This window comes from Oryx dammah, unplaced genomic scaffold (assembly GCF_014754425.2).
Source record: "Oryx dammah isolate SB20612 unplaced genomic scaffold, SCBI_Odam_1.1 HiC_scaffold_2, whole genome shotgun sequence".
In the NCBI taxonomy this organism is placed as follows: Eukaryota; Metazoa; Chordata; class Mammalia; order Artiodactyla; family Bovidae; genus Oryx; species Oryx dammah.
Genome location: NW_024070186.1, coordinates 120575027 through 120592503, shown reverse-complemented (window position 1 = coordinate 120592503; position 17477 = coordinate 120575027).

Here is a 17477-nt window from a genome sequence, read left to right as displayed (position 1 = left end):
TAGGTCGTACCTGAATGTTCTAGTGGTTTCCCCCAATTTCTTCAATTTAAGTCTGAATTTGGCAATAAGGAGTTCATGATCTGAGCCACAGTGTGCTCCCGGTCTTGTTTTTGCTGACTGTATAGAGCTCCTTCATCCTTGGCTGCAAAGAATATAATCAGTCTGATTTCGGTGTTGACCTTCTGGTGATGTCCATGTGTAGAGTCTTCTCCTGTGTTGTTGGAAGAGGGTGTTTGCTATGACCAGTGCATTCTCTTGGCAGAACTCTGTTAGCCTTTGCCCTCTCTGCTTCATTCTGCACTCCAAGGCCAAATGTGCCTGTTACTCCAGGTGTTTCTTGACTTCCTACTTTTGCATTCCAGTTCCCTATAATGAAAAGAACATCTTTTTTGGGTGTTAGTTCTAGCAGGTCTTGTAGGTCTTCATAGAACTCTTCAACTTCAGCTTCTTCAGCAATACTGGTCAGGGCATAGACTTGGATTACCGTGATACTGAATGGTTTGCCTTGGAAACGAACAGAGATCATTCTGTCGTTTTTGAGATTGCATACATTAGCTACTCCCAAATAAGATGATGGATCCTAGTTTTTCCAAATGTGAGGATGAATCTCAGTTTCAGTATTGCCCATTAACGGTCATCTTTTCCTGTACAAGTCCTAACAATACGTGCTACCTTCATGATTTTTTCTATTCCCTCACACAATTTCTCCTTTAAATACTTTCTCTTTAAATTGAATCACATTTTAAATAAAACATTATAAATAAATAAAAATTAAATTCTTATCACTGTTTTAGTGGAAAATCAATATTGTTTCTATCTGTGAGACAAAATGATTTTAAGAAGAATGATGACAAAAAATGGTGATGATACTATTTTAATCAGATGCTTATTGCCAGCTAAAAGCCTTGAACCTGAAGCTCATAAGGGAAATAGCAAGAGTTAAAAACAAATTTTGACCAAATCAAAACTGTCTCAAGGGATTACTCCAAAGGGAAAGAAAATTGAAAGGGGATCAGTTCCTCACTATGTGACACAGTATTATTTAATGCCATGACCTAGTACAAGTAAAGCAATGTTGAATAGCACCAATGGGACTTGCACTTGGGCAAATTCCCCTCTCTTCTGCATATCCAGCCCAAAGCTCTCCATTAAACTACAGACACTGGAGATCACTGTATTGACAAAAAAATGACCCTTAGGCCCTGTCAACAGGTTCTTAGTTAAATTCATCTTCTTCCTTCCTTAAATATCTGAAAGTGAAAGTGTTAGTTTTTCAGTCATGCCTGACTGTTTGTGACCCCCAGGACTATAGCCCACCAGGCTTCTCTGTCCATGGAATTCTCCAGGCAAGGATACTGGAGTGGGCTGCCATTTCCTTCTCCACAGGCTCTTCCCAACCCAGGGATCAAACCCAGGTTTCCTGCATTGTAGGCAGATTCTTTATCATCTGAGCTACGAGGCAAGTCTAAGCCTGTTATATTCCATATCCTGTCAGAAAAATTCAGTTTCTTTTGTTTAAAAAAAAAAAGTTTTTCTCCATACCCATTCAAATTCAGTCTGATAGGCCTCTGGAATCTGTTTTCCTGATCACCTGTTAACTTGCTTTAACTCAATATGCCTCGCCTGGATTCTTTTAAAACCTTCAACCTCATCTCCCTGGACCTAGCCTTGCCTCCATGAATCATTTGTCCCACATTCTCACAAAATTAATTTTAGAGATTGGTTCTGTCCCATGCTTTTGTGACACCACCCCCTTTTCCTTCTGGGAACAAGCCAAGCCATGTACCTCACTTTCCCAAACTTCTTTTTTATTTCTGCTCCTGTTTACTTCCTGCCACTCCACCTGTCCACCTGCAGCTGTTATGCTTCAGCAATAGGAAATGGCTCACACTTATCTGACATGTGTGGTTTTCTTCTCTGTTCATCCCTTGGCTCTGAATATCCTTCCTTCTGCCTACCAAATTCTTAGTTATTGTTTTTCAGTCACTAAGTCGTGTCCGACTCTTTGCAACTGCATGAACTGCAGCCCGCCAAGCTTCCCTGTCCTCCGGTATCTCCCAGAGTTTGCTCAAGTTCATATCCATTGAGTTTGTCATACTATCTAACTAAATTCTTAATCATTTGACCAAAGGCAGCTTTATTTGTTTTCCTTTCCAGAGCCTATTCTTAGCCAAAAAAAAAAAAAAAACCCATTCTTGGACACTAGTTATGGCCCTTTCGCTCGCTTCCATGCTACCTTCACCATGCTGCTTTTTTTCTTTTTTAATTGTCTGACCTCACCACATGGCATTTGGGATGTGTGATCTTAGTTCCCAAGCCAGGAATTGAACCTGCCCTCCTTGTAGTGGAAGTGGGGAGTCTTAACCGCTTAACCACCAGGGATGTCCTCATGCTGCTTGTATTTTATTTATTTACACGTATCTCCTGTCCATTAGACCATTGAGTCCTTGGAAGCAAGAGTTGAGTCTTTTTCATCTGTTTCTCCAGACCAAATGAACCATAGTACTTGGTACAAAGAGTGTCAAAAGGAAACTTCTTTTACTCCTATTTCCTGGGGTAAGAACACTTGTCAACAAGCTGTCAACTTTTCACAAATACTCTTAGGTGGGAGTCATTTTTTTTTTTTATCGCTTCAAAAACTTCTTTTTCTCTAGTCAGTGGTGGTTCTCTTTATGGCATTTTGCTCTTTCAAACTGTCTCATAAAATTAAAAGGAAAAAAAAAACTCAGAGAAGCTTCTTAACATAATCTACTGTACCCACAATCTCCAAGACAGATGGCTATTTTTCTTATATAATAAAATCTCAAGGGAAGAAAATTGTATAACCTCACTCAATAACCCACTTAAGTATCCTACTACCTTAATTTTTTATGCAATATGGATTGACATTGCTGAAGTCATTTCTCTTTTTAAATGGACAATATGTGGTTACATTTTCAGTTCTTTCATCTATTTTAAGACAATGTCAACTAATATTGAATAAAATTTTCTCAATTAAGCAGAGTTATTGATACTCATCCATCTTTTGCAAATGCTTAACTTTCAGCCTTATCTAAGATACAGTGATCTTTGGCTCCAGTTAAATTGGAATCTTTCATCTCTGTGTTATTTATTCATCTTGTAAATTAATATATATCAGTTTATTAATATACACATAATGAGAATGAATGAAATAAAATCTTATTTGAGATAGATGTTTTATATAAGTAGAAACCAGTATATATGTTAAAGTCACTCAAGGTTATATGCAAATTCTCTAGCCATATAAAGCCCTAATTTTACAATTATGTTTTTGTTTATGCCTTACAGTACTTGGCTTTTTGAGGCATTTGTGTTATTTTTAAAAGTATATAAAGTATAATTTTGTTTTCTTCATCATAGCAAGCAAAATTCCTGACTACTTCTGGGCTGAGATCATTTCAGGAAAAAGACTAATTTAGCTCAATTTATAAGCAAGGGTGACTTAGTTATGTGGTACAAGTAACAATGTATAGATCAGTTGCATATTTTCATAGTGTCTTATTAAATAGTGCTTGAAATAATGAGTTCCAGATTTGGAAAGTGGTCATTTCAACATTCTGTCTGCATATTATCCAGGGCAGCCACTACAATTCAAAGCATCTTTTAGCTTTTCTTTAGAATCTTGGCAGCTGTGCTTGACAAGGCAAAGACCTTTCAGTCTTTTTATTCTAGTTGGAAAAAAGCACTGGAACTCTCTATTCTTAGCTTACATAACTAAAGACTAGACCATACAGTTAGGATTTGAGAAAAGGAGCTTGGATTTTAAATTATCAAAGAACCATCTTGTCTCAAATTCATCTGTAGATCTTTTTCCCTGTTACCTGATTAGATTCAATCAGCCATTGTCAACCTGGAAGGTATCAGAAGAGAGAAACTAATATTATTCCATTCATAGTCATAGTCTCGGAAAGGGCTTTCAAATGAATGGTTAAAATCCTGACAGACTTCATTTTTGTCCTAAATAAGTTTACCAAGATTTAGCTCTAATCTCTGTAAGTTTCCTTTCTATCCATATCTTCCCAAATACGCCCTTTCACTAAAAGTATTTGCGAGTTTTCACTGAACATCACTGCTACTTCAGGACTGAAGTGGAGAAAAGCTGTAAAGAGTGTTGCACTTTTTAAAAAGTACGTAAATGCACTACACCAATGTAACATTGTGGACAGTAAATATGCACTGACTAAGGAAGGTTAAATGAAATCCACTGTCACATGCTGGAACGTTTGTTCAGAAAAACATCTGATTTGATGTAAGATACAGATAGATATGTGGGCTTCATAGTAAAACAATAGGGATGTAAGAGCTTTTGGAGTGAATGAAATTATGATTAGCATACAAAGGTGTTATTGAACCTCACTAAATGAAAAGTAGAAATGCCCCGCCCTTCATGCAAACAAAGTAAATAATTAACAAAATGGTGCATGCGTGCTTAGTTGCTCAGTTTTGGCAGACTCTTTGTGACCTTATGAACTGAAGCCTGTCAGACTCCTGTGTCCATGGGGTTTCCCAAGCAGTCATACTGGAGTGGGTTGCCATTTCCTTTTCCAGGGGAATCTTTCCGAAGGAGGGATTGAACCCACGTCTCCTATATCTCCTGCATTGCTGGCACATTCTTTATCGACTGATTGAACTATGCATAATTCCATGAGTACGCTCATAATGGCTTAAGAACAAACTTTTTGATAGTTTTCACAGCTGTATTCCAATGTATAACTACATTCCATCACATCTTATCAGGAATGATTATCCCCATTTTATCAAGAGGGGGGTGATTCCCAATAGTTTGTCCTATTGCTTGGGGCTCATCAGTGATAGAGGACACAAATCCACATTTAATCTCAGTCCAGTCATCATCCAAATACAGAATATGTTGCCTTCAACCCTAAGATATTTGAGAAAAAAACTGCATCTCCCTCTGAACTCATTTTTAAGATGAATTTTACCATTTTCATTGTCAGCTTAAAACAAAAATGAATTGCAAAATTTAAAAATTAAAAATATTATCTTTCTTGTTACTTGCAGGTGTTTCTAAATATTAAAATGTGATTTTATTCTTATAACATTTTCCTCATTGTTGAAAACTTATATTTATAATATTTAAAGCATAAAGTGAAAGTGAAAGTTGCTCAGTCGAGTCTTACTCTTTGTGACCCCATGGATTATACAGTCCATGGAATTCTCCAGGCCAGAGTACTGGGGTGGGTAGCCTTTCCCTTCTCCAGGGGATCTTCCCCAGCCAGGGATCCAACCTAGGTCTCCCACATTGCAGGCGGATTCTTTACCAGTTGAGCCACAAGGGAACCCCAAGAATACTGGAGTGGGTAGCTTATCCTTTTTTCAGGGGATCTTTCCAACCCATGAATAGAACCAGAGTCTCCTGCATTGCAAGTGGATTCTTTACCAACTGAGCTATCAGGGAAGCTCCATTTAAAGATTCTCCATAATTCTACCTCAACATTCTTATAGAAATTAAACATTATGTCAAATTTTTAAAAAATTTCTGGAATTGATAGCCAATATTATATATCTCAACTCATGTTGATAAATATTTATTTTATTACCTCTGGTGTCTCAGATGATAAAGAAAGAAACTGCCTGCAATGGAGGAGACCTGGGTTCACTCCCTGGTCAGGAAGATCCCCTGGAGAAGGGAATGGCTACCCACTCCTGTATTCTTGCCTGGAGAATCCCATGGACAGAGGAGCCTGGTGGGCTATAGTCCATGGAATTGCAAAGAGTCAGGTATGACTGAGCAATTAAACAACAACAAAAAATTGAATATAATTTTTAAAGTTTTATGGTCATTGGAATTTCTCCTTTTTAAGTTAACTGTGTGCTCTTTGCTCGTATTGCCATAGACATGTTTTTGTTTTCCAAAGCTTTGTCTGTCATATATTGCAAATTTTCCACTTCGTTGATGTCTTTGAACTGGTGATGTCATAGTCTTTGAACGTGTGATGGCATATACATTTAATTTTATGTGATTAAGCTTTTTTTTTTTAACTTTGGTTTGGTTTTGATTTCATGAAACCAGAAGTAAGCTTACAACTTTCCATCCCAAGCTCAGTTGGATATTTGTTGATAGTTGCCAATTATAATGATCTTATTTATTTTATATGTAGCTCTTTGATCAAGCTGTAATTTATTTTTATATATCATGTGTGATGAGTTCTGTCTTGATCTTCTTACTAAAGGGTTAGCCTATTGTCCTAAACCATGTCTTGTCCTCATAAACCTCATAAACCATGTTCTGTCCTCATCAGTATGAAGTGTAAAAATCACCTACTAGGTGCTCCTGTTTACAATAATCATTGCTGTTTCATTTTTCTTTCTTGATAGATGCAGGATATCTGTCCTACTTTAAGTTATTGTAAACATTTTAACAACTGTAGGGCAAGAGTTTTTAAAATCACTCTTCTCCATGATTTTCTTTATTCTTTCCTGTTTGTTCCCCCTCAGTAAACATGATAGTTTTGTGAGATATCAGAAAAGTTAAGATTTTTATTGGAATACAATTTTGAGTAAAAATTAATGTGAAAGGCCTGACTGGATTTCCCATGGAGGAATATGATATCTCTCAATTTATTTAAGACTTCTTTCATATATATTTATTTAGGACTTTTTTCATATTTGTCAGTAGTTCAGAGGTTAAAGCGTCTGCCCACAATGTGGGAGACCTGGGTTCGATCCCTGGATTGGGAAGATCCCTTGGAGAAGGAAATGGCAACCCACTCCAGTATTCTTGCCTAGAGAATCCCATGGATGGAGGAGCCTAGTGGGCTACAGTCCACGGGGTCGCAAAGAGTTGGACACAACTGAGCGACTTCATTTCTTCAAGCTTTTATAATTGACTTCTTATTCATTCCACACATTTCTTATTTAGGTCATTGCTTGGTATTTCATGATATGAAATATTAATATGAGTCATAATTATTTCTTTTTTGTGATTATAGTTGTGGATATTTCTCCTTGTGCTTATAGCTAGAGCACTCATTTGTTTTTATTTGCTTGTCTTTATTTCATTTGCTTAATTCTTATTAATATGAATGTATTTTTAGTTTATTCTGTTGGCTGTTTAAAATGGCCAAAAAAAATTTGTGAATCTAAAATTTTGCCTATTTCATATTCTAAGCAAAGCAAAAGAATATAATTATATATATAGAGCTATTTATGGGCTATATTTATGGGCTATAAATAGCATTAGAATTACTACTTATCATTCCCAATAGTACAAACCAAATAGTGTACCAATGAATTCAAATGCTCCTCTTTGATTTAGCAGTTATTTTGAAGGGGGTATTACAAATGATAGGGTTTGAGGTTTTGTATTCAAATATTTTCATTTGATGCTTATTTTTATCATTATATTGTGGCCAGAAAGTGTAACCAGGATGATTTTTATTGAGATGCTTTAGTAAGTTTGTTTTTTGGTCTACAAATGTTTAATTTGTGTAAAATACACTGCATAATTGAAAAACAGTGAAACATTTGCTGTGTCCAATATTAAAATTGTCCTTGTGTTCAACATATATATATTCTTTTGTTATTTTATATGATTGATCTATTACTGATTGATAGAGTTCCATTAAGTCACCTTTTATAATCATATTTATTGATTCCATGTTGGATAGCCAATGTAAGATAATTTGTATATTGTGGTATTTGATTATTGGTCACTTCACCATATATATTCATCAAATTTTCCAATGTGACATTTATTTTATCTTTTTTAAAATTGAATTCATTTTGTCTTATATTAGCCTTATTATACTTCTTTTTATCATCTCATACGCTAGCAAAGTAATGCTCAAAATTCTCCAAGCCAGGCTTCAACAGTACGTGAACCATGAACTTTCAGATGTTCAAGCTGGATTTAGAAAAGGCAGAGGAACCAGAGATCAAATTGCCAACATCAGCTGGATCATCGAAAAAGCAAGAGAGTTCCAGAAAAACTACTTTTGCTTTTTTGACTATTCCAAAGCCTTTGACCGTGGATCACAACAAACTGTGGAAAATTCTTCAAGAATTGGGAATACCAGACCACCTGACCTGCCTCATGAGAAATCTGTATGGAGGTCAAGAAGCAGCAGTTAGAACTGACATGGAACAACAGACTGGTTTCAAATCAGGAAAGGAGTACATCAAGACTGCATATTGTCATCCTGCTTACTTAATTTATATGCACTGTACATTATGCAGAATGCTGGGCTGGATGAGGCTTGAATCAAGATTGCTGGGAGAAATATCAATAACCTCAGATATGCAGATGACACCACCCTTACGGCAGAAAGTGAAGAACTTAAGAGCTTCTTGATGAAAGTGAAAGAGGAGTTTAAAAGTTGGCTTAAAATTCAACATTCAGAAAACTAAGATCATGCTATCTGGTGCCATCACTTCATGGCAAATAGATGGGGAAATAATGGAAACAGTGAGAGGCTCTGTTTTGGGGGGCTCCAAAATCACTGTAGATGGTGACTGTAGCCATGAAATTAAAAGACACTTGCTCCTCAGAAGAAAAGTTATGACCAAACTAGATAGCTTATTCAAAAGTAGAGACATTACTTTGCTCACAAAGTTCTGTCTAGTCAAAGCTGTGGTTTTTCCAGTAGTTATGTATGGATGGATGTCAGAGTTGGGCTATAAATAAAGCTGAGAGCTAAAGAATTAATGTGTATGGACAAGACTTTTGAGAGTTCCTTGGACAGCAAGGAGATCCAGCCAGTCAATCCTAAAGGAAATCAGTCCTGAATATTCTTTGGAAGGACTGATGCCGAAGCTGAAACTCCAAAACTTTGGCCACCTGATGCGAAGAACCGACTGATTGGAAAAGACCCTGATGCTGGGAAAGATTGAAGGCAGGAGGAGAAGGGGACGACAGAGGATGAGATGGTTGGATGGCATCACTAACACAATGGACATCAGTTTGAGTTGGCTCCAGGAGTTGGTGATGAACAGGGAAGCCTGGCGTGCTGCAGCCTGTGAGGTCACAAAGAGTTGGACAGGACTGAGTGACTGAACTGAACTGAACTGAACTGAATATTTGTTGGCTTGAGTCATTTTACATTTAGAGTTTTCTTTTAAGCAAAGGGCTTCCCTTGTGGCTCAGTTGGTAAAGAATCCTCCTGCAATGCCGGAGACCTGGGTTTGATCCCTGGATTGGGAAGATCCCCTGGAGAAGGGAAAGGCTACCCACTCCAGTATTCTATCCTGGAGAATTCATCCATGGGGTCAGAAAGAGTTGGACACAACTGAGCAACTTTCACTGTAAGCAAAATATTATTAGCTTTTATTTTTACCTGTTCTGGATAGTCAATCTGGATCTTTTTCCTTTTTAATAGGTGGATTTATGTAATGTTTTAATAGCTACTATAAATATCAGGTTTCATTTTACCTGAACCAATTTTCAGTGTTTTCTTGTTTTTTCTTTCTTGTTTTGTCACTCTACTTTGTCGTTATCTTTTGACATTGATTGGTAATTTCTTGTTTTATTTACTCTTTTTAGAATTATAACCAAAGATAGTTGATATCTATCAACTAGAAATTGGTATTGGTCATTCTTTAAATTCCTTATCATTTCCAAGATTGTGTTTTCTGATAGAAAGCAGAGGGGACAGGCAGTCCCCAAAGAAACTTCTTTCATCAAAATGCTGTCTTTCATTTCATTTGGTGTTACTGTCCTTGCCACAATAAACTTCAGCAGTGCCCAGTTCCAGGCTCGACCAGATGACATTTCGGGATGTTAGCATGCCTCTCAGGCAGGGTCCAAGCAGGCAACAATTGTAGGAATAATACTTTCCATTCCTGCCCAAACCTTCTTTTGTTGTTATTATTCACATTTACAGTGTGTCTGGTTGTGTCTGCCAACATTATCTTTACTTACTCCCACATAAACAGTTTCTTTTTTAATATGGCCAAATTAAAAAAGTTAAATTTCCATTCTCTATGATTTTAAGTCAGATTGAGTTACGCTATCTCAAAGAGGAAACTCCTGATATTTTGGCCAGGAAGATGTCAGGTTATCACTAGCTTCTAACAACATCTCAGGCATTTCCATCCTTGTGATGTGCTTAGTTGCTCATCATGTCTGACTCTGTGACCCCATGGACTGTATCCCTCCAGGCTCCTCTGTCCATGGGGATTCTCCCGGCCAGAACACTGGAATGGGTAGCCATGCCCTTCTCCAGGGGATCTTCCCAGCCCAGGGATTGAACTCAGGTCTCCTGCATTGCAGGCAGATTCTTTACAGTCTGAGCCACCAGAAAAGCCTAAGAATACTGGAACAGGTATCCTGTTCCTTCTCCAGGGGAGTCTTCCCAACCCAGGAATCAAACCAGGGTCTCCTGCATTGCAGGCAGATTCTATACCAGCTGAACTACCAGGAAAGCCCATTTCCGTCTTTCAGTTCAGCTCAGTTCAGTCACTCAGTCGTGTCCAACTCTGCGACCCCATGAATTGCAGCACGCCAGGACTCCCTGCCCATCACCAACTCCTGGAGTTCACCCAAACTCATGTCCATCAAGTTGGTATTGCCATCCAGCCATCTCATCCTCTGTCGTCCCCTTCTCCTCCTGCCCCCAATCCCTCCCAGCATCAGAGTCTTTTCCGTTGAGTCAACTCTTCGCATGGGATGGACAAAGTATTGGAGTTTCAGCTTTAGCATCAGTCCTTCCAAAGAACAGCCAGGATTGGTCTCCTTTAGAATGGACTGGTTGGATCTCCTTGCACTCCAAGGGACTCTCAAGAGTCTTCTCCAACACCACAGTTCAAAAGCATCAATTCTTTGGCGCTCAGCTTTCTTCACAGTCCAACTCTCACATTCATACATGACCTCTGGAAAAACCATAGCCTTGACTAGATGGACCTTAGTTGGCAAAGTAATGTCTGCTTTTTTGAATATGCTATCTAGATTGGTCATAACTTTTCTTCCAAGAAGTGAGGGTCTTTTAATTTCATGGCTGCAGTCATTATCTGCAGTGATTTCGGAGCCCCCCCAAATTAAAGTCTGACACTGTTTCCATTGTTTCCCCATCTATTTCCCATGAAGTGATGGGACCGGATGCCATGATCTTCGTTTTCTGAATGTTGAGCTTTAGGCCAACTTTTTCACTCTCCACTTTCACTTTCATCAAGAGGTTTTTTAGTTCCTCTTCACTTTCTGCCATAAGGGTGGTCTGCATATCTGAGGTTATTGATGTTTCTCCCGGCAATCTTGATTCCAGCTTGTGCTTTTCCAGCCCAGTGTTTCTCATGATGTACTCTGCATAAAAGTTAAGTAAGCAGGGTGACATTACTGGTTTATAAATAATTTCAGTATGAACTCAAATGGGTGAAGAATCATATGCAATCAGGTAAATAAATTTCTTGAGTTGTGGCTTTTGACTCAGTTTGTATTTCATGTGAAGAAGGATAGAGAGTAACTTTGCACAAGAATTATTAATTTTAAAAAGCACTTTGCCCGATATGTGTATAATGAACTCTTTATCTGGGATAGATCTTCTATCAGCTCTTAGTATTTAGAAAATGTTCAAATTTTCTCTTATTTCTTCCAAAATAATATGATTCTCTTTTTTATGTACTTGTTGACCATAGACTAGATACTAGTATATAATCCTGATTTCACATAATTCTTTAACTTCTTTTCATAGTTCGGAAAGACTACTCCATAGTTCTTAGACTTTCACTTAGGAAATATTTTGAATTTTATGTGAACTATGGTCATAAACTCAGGAATTATCCAATACTCTGGCTCATTGGCTTCTCTAAATGATTACCTATATATCTTCCCTTGCAGTTCAGTTATTTTCAGGATATTCAATTAAAGTTCTGTCATGCAAAGAAGTATTTCTATAGACAAGCGCTCAAGTACTTGAATGTGATAGTTGGCACAACTGTACATTGAAATTGAAATTTTCAAAGGGGACAAGGAAAGGCTGTAAGTAAATAAGGAGGAAAGGGAATTTGATGACTTTTATTTTGTAATAGTGGGAAGTCATTGAAGTAGGAAGGACATGACAATGATATTTCAAAAGTCAACAGATAAAAACTGAGCTCTGAAACGTATATAAAAGCAAAGGGAGAAGGTTAATGTTATACTTATAAAAAGATGCTTTTGAAGATTTGAATGAAAGCATTCCAGTTAGTGGTGTTCTGGTAAATATTTAACAGCCAGCTGGAGGAGAGAGAGCAAGATCTCAGATTTGTAGAGCTTGCCAATTTTCATAGTGTAAATACTCGACGTGATCAGTTTCAAACTACCAACATGAAGTCACTCAACATAGAATTGGGAATAAATGTGCCCCCAGGCTCTCAGGAGCCAGTGGGATCCAACTCCAGCATGCTGCTGGTATAGTTTTTGAACATTAAAAAAAAATGGTTATCAAGATATATAAGATCTAATTGGTAAAAATAAAAAATACCTTGTGCTTGATGGTATGTACTTTCACACTTAAAGTAGTGAATGAGGCAATGTGGTGTGATTCAAAGTGATTAAGACCATAGGACCAGAAACTCGTGGGTTGGATTCTCAGCAACATCACTTAATGTGTGATTTTGGTATAATTGTGTACTTTATCTAAGCCTTAATATATTCATCTGTAAAATTCTGAATAATGAACAGCACAATATGTATTGTGATGATTAAAAGACACAATAAATAAGACTGTTTGGTATAGAAATAGATAATAATATTTTTCTTCATCTTTCATATAACTCATTTCCTTCCTTCTGTTGTTATTCATTGGAAATGAGTAAAATGAGGTCAGAATTGATACGGTACATTTAGTAAGGACACGACGATGCCTCTAGTGTTGACACACCTATATAGCTACCAGAAAATTGATCTTTTGTAAGGGGAATCAGACACTACAGGCAGAATTTGGGAAAACTTAACTACATTTGTTTGCCTTTTCTATCTTTGAAGTGTCAAAATAAGCACAAAACTTGGAAAAAGCTATGGGGCAGTGGCACACAGATGATCTTCAGGAGCTGATGTTATTGCTTATCATTTTGTGGCCTCTGTGGTGAAAAAAGAGAGAAGAAATATGGAAGAGGTATTGCATTGGCCAACCTGTGGAATTTGCCACAAAAGTACAGTTGGAGAGATAGTAGAAATAAGATGTCATGAGCATTCACGGAACAAAATAACTTGTGGCTGTAATAAACAGGGAAGGCTTAAAAGCCTGACATTTAAAAACAATATGGAAGAGGTTTTCCAAATTCAAAAAAATAGAGTTACCATATGATCCAACAATTGCACTCCTGGGCATATATCTGAGAAAACTCTGATTTGAAAAGATACATGCACCCTAGTGTTCATAGCAGCACTATTTATAAAAGTCAAGACATGAAAGCAGCCTAAATGTCCATCAACAGGTGAATGGGTACAGATGTGGTACATATACACAATGGAATATTACTCAGCCATAAAAATGAATGAAATAATGCCATTTGCAGCAACATGAATGGACCTAGAGATTATCATACTAAATGAACTAAGTCAGACAAAGACAAATACTATGTGATATCACTTACATGTGGAATCTAAAATATAATACCATAAATATGAACTTATTTCCAGAACAGAAACAGACTTACAGACATAGAAAATAAAATTATGGTTACCAAAGGGGAAAGAGGATATAAGTTAGCAGTTTGGGATTACCAAATATGAACTACTATGTATAAAATAAACAATAAGTCCTACAGTATAGCACAGGGAACTATATTCAGTATCTTGTAATAGCCATAATTGAAAAAAAATTTATAAATATCACTTTGCTGTATTATAACCTAGAAACTAATAAAATATTGTAAATCAACTATGCTTCAGTTTTTAAAATGCTCAAAAATGATGTTTTCAGGAGTGTGATGAATAGAAATAGGTTTAAGACATTTTGGGTAAATCTAAAAAAACATGAGCTGACGCAAAAGTTTAAGAATTTAGTTCTTTAAAAATGATTAACCTAGTATATTCCCAAAGCAACAAAAACCTAGGGTAGGATCAGAAGATACACTGCAAAAGTAGCTTTTGGGCATGCTAAGTCGCTTCAGTCTTGTCTGACTTTTTGCGACCCCGTGGACTGTAGCCTGCCAGGCTCCTCTGTCCATGGCATTTCCCAGGCAAAAATACTGGAGTGGGTTGCCATTTCCTTCTCCAGGCTATCTTCTCGAACCAGGGATCAAGTCTGTGTCTCTTATGTCTCCTGCACTGGCAGGCGGGTTCTTTACCACTAACACCACTTGCCTGCAAAAGTAACTTGTGCTGCGCTGTGCTTGGTGCTCAACAGTGTCCAACTCTTTGAGACCCCATGGACTATAACCCGCCAGGCTCCTCTGCCTGTGAGGATTCTCCAGACTGGAGTGAGTTGTCATGCCCTCCTTCAGGGGATCTTCCCAACCCAGGGATCGAACTGGGATCTCCTGCACTGCAGGTGGCTTCTTTACCAGCTAAGCTACGAGGGAAGCCCCTGGTACCATATTAAAAAGCACTATGAGCTGTCTTTTATTTCCTATATAATTAACATATTTGAAGATGCAGACACTATATTAGCTACTTTATGTTTCTATTAATTCTCAAATCAATACTAACAACAAAGCATCATCTCATACTATAGAAGAGGAAGCTGCTGCCCAATTATACATGGATGATCTGAGGTTATACAGCTTATTACCAGAGAGACACTGAAAGTTTTTGTTTAGGGAGGTAACATAGTAGGACATGTACATTCCTACTGTTCTTTAATGTTTGCTGATTAAAATTCTTAACTTAGACTGTACACTAAAGTTGTTAGTGTAGGAGACACTGGTTCTATCCCTGGGTCAGGAAGATTCCCTGGAGAAGTAAGTGGAAATACACTTCATTATTCTTGCCTGGGAAATCTCATGGACCAAGGACCCTGGTGGACTGCAGTCCACAGAGTCGCAAAGATTCAGACATGACTAAGTACACATCCAAGGCCAGGCATCTAGGTAGTTATTTCAGGCTTTTAATCCAAGTCTTCACTGAGGCATAAGTTAACCCATCTACTCTATGCAGTGCATGAATTTTTATTAACCTTCTGTGCAGTCAGACATCCATGTATCACTTATAGTCAGTCTTCCACAATCAAGATTCCTTTGTATCCATGATTCCTCTGTATCCATGATTCCTTTGTATCCACTGTCCGGATTTGAAGATTCAACAAAATGTGGATTGTGTGGTATTGTAATTCAAATTCAATATTTACTATTGAAAACAATCCATGTATAAGTGGACCTGTGTAATTCAAACTGGAGTTGTTCAAGGGTCAACTGTAATATATAATGTATCATTATACACAAATAGTTGATAAAGAAGAATCTTTGATAGTGATAATGATTTTCTGAATGGTTGTAAACAGGATTGGAAGCGATAAAAACCTGACAATTTTTAGGTCAGATAGAAGTCCTTACCAGCCCCCTTGCAAAATTGCTGCAGAGAATGGTATGCATTTTAGCTAGCTAACATTATGACTTTTGCAACTGTACCAGTTGGGAGTGCTACACTTGTTGAATTGCTTAGAGCTCTGACCTTTTATTATTGTTCTGTATATGAGCTAAGCAGTGCTTTTTGGCATTCTGCAGACTGTTTAGTTTTACAAATGAGGTGCAGTGCTGGAATGTGCTTTGGCCTCTACTTCCAACAATTTTTCAGATGCCTGTACTCCAAGTGAAATAAAAGAAGTTTAAATTTTAAACGTTAAAGACAAATGGTAAGATTACCACGGTGTTTAAATATGTGTCAAAATGTTCATCGTTCATGGTTTTGCAGATGCTATGTTGGTACTATTGCTCATGTTACTGATGAAGCCATGCTATATAAAGAATAGCTCTGTCAAATTCAGGAGAGTTAGTAGAAAGATATGTCTTGTCAGAAATGAAATTGACAAGTAGAAATTCTGTGGAAACTGTCTTATAACCATCAGAAACGGCACTCTACTTTTGTTGGATCTCAACGAGACACCCTTATGAAAAAGGAAAATGGGTTCTTGTGATTTATTCTCGGTTGCTCTACTGAAGAATTATATAGATGCAATATAGCTGGGAATTTTGTACATATTTGTCTGCTTCGTGGTCAAATAGCTCTCAACAGGGAGACCTTGCTAAGATATAAAACAACCCTCTGAGTGAATCAGAGAATCGGTAAAGAACTGAACTAAACATATACATACATGACAAAACTCTCCAGATTTTTTTTTCAGTATTGACAATATTGATACTAACTGTCAGAAAGACCAGAGAGTTTCTGATAGGAACTTTTAAAAATAATCCTTGTACAAAGCGATAGGACTGTGGAAAGGTGACGGTGCAGAGTCAAACCCACAGTTCAGCATGGGGAGGTGGCATATTTCCTAAGTTTCAAGGGGAAATCTAGCTGATGCTGTACTTGAGCCATCTTGCTAGTATCACTCCATGAACAGTCTTCAGGGAAATCCAGAAGCCAAAAGACCTGGGGAGCAGGAGGAACAGTGGAAGAGAGTGACGGAGACCTATATATATCGTCCCAGGCCTCCTCTTGATCCGTAGGAGACCTGCAGCCCTGTCGTGGCCAATAATGGGCGTGCAGATTCTTCCACTGCATGCCTCTTTTGGTCCTCCATTCCCTACCCTTCTATCCCTGTCTCTCTCTTGTGGTGATGTCCTCGTTTATGTAACCTACAGACATACCATCTACAGTTCAGTTCAGTCGTTCAGTCATGTCTGACTCTTTGCAACCCCATGAACCACAGCACGCCAGGCCTCCCTGTCCATCACCAACTCCCAGAGTTTACCCAAACTCATGTCCATTGTGTTGGTGATGCCATCTAACCATCTTATCCTCTGTCATCCCCTTCTCCTCCTGCCTTCAATCTTTCCCAACATCAGGGTCTCTTCAAAGGAGTCAGCTGTTTGCATCAGGTGGCCAAAGTACTGGAGTTTCAGCTTCAACATCAGTCCTTCCAATGAACACCCAGGACTGACCTCCTTTAGGATGGACTGGTTGGATATCCTTGCAGTCCAAGGGACCCTCAAGAGTCTTCTCCAACACTACAGGTCAAAAGCATCAATTCTTTGGTGCTCAGCTTTCCTTATAGTCCAACTCTCACATCCATACATGACTACTGGAAAAACCATAGCCTTGACTAGATGGAACTTTGTTGGCAAAGTAATGTCTCTGCTTTTTAATATGCTCTCTAGGTTGGTCATAACTTTCCTTCCAAGGAATAAGCGTCTTTTAATTTCATGGCTGCAGTCACCACCTGCAGTGATTTTCAAGCCCAGAAAAATAGTCAGCTACTGTTTCTACTATTTCCCATTCTATTTCCCATGAAGTCATGGGACCAGATGCCATGATCTTCGTTTTCTGAATGTTGAGCTTTAAGCCAACTTTTTCACTCTCCTCTTTCACTTTTATCAGGAGGCTCTTTAGTTCTTCGCTTTCTGCCATAGGGTGGTGTCAT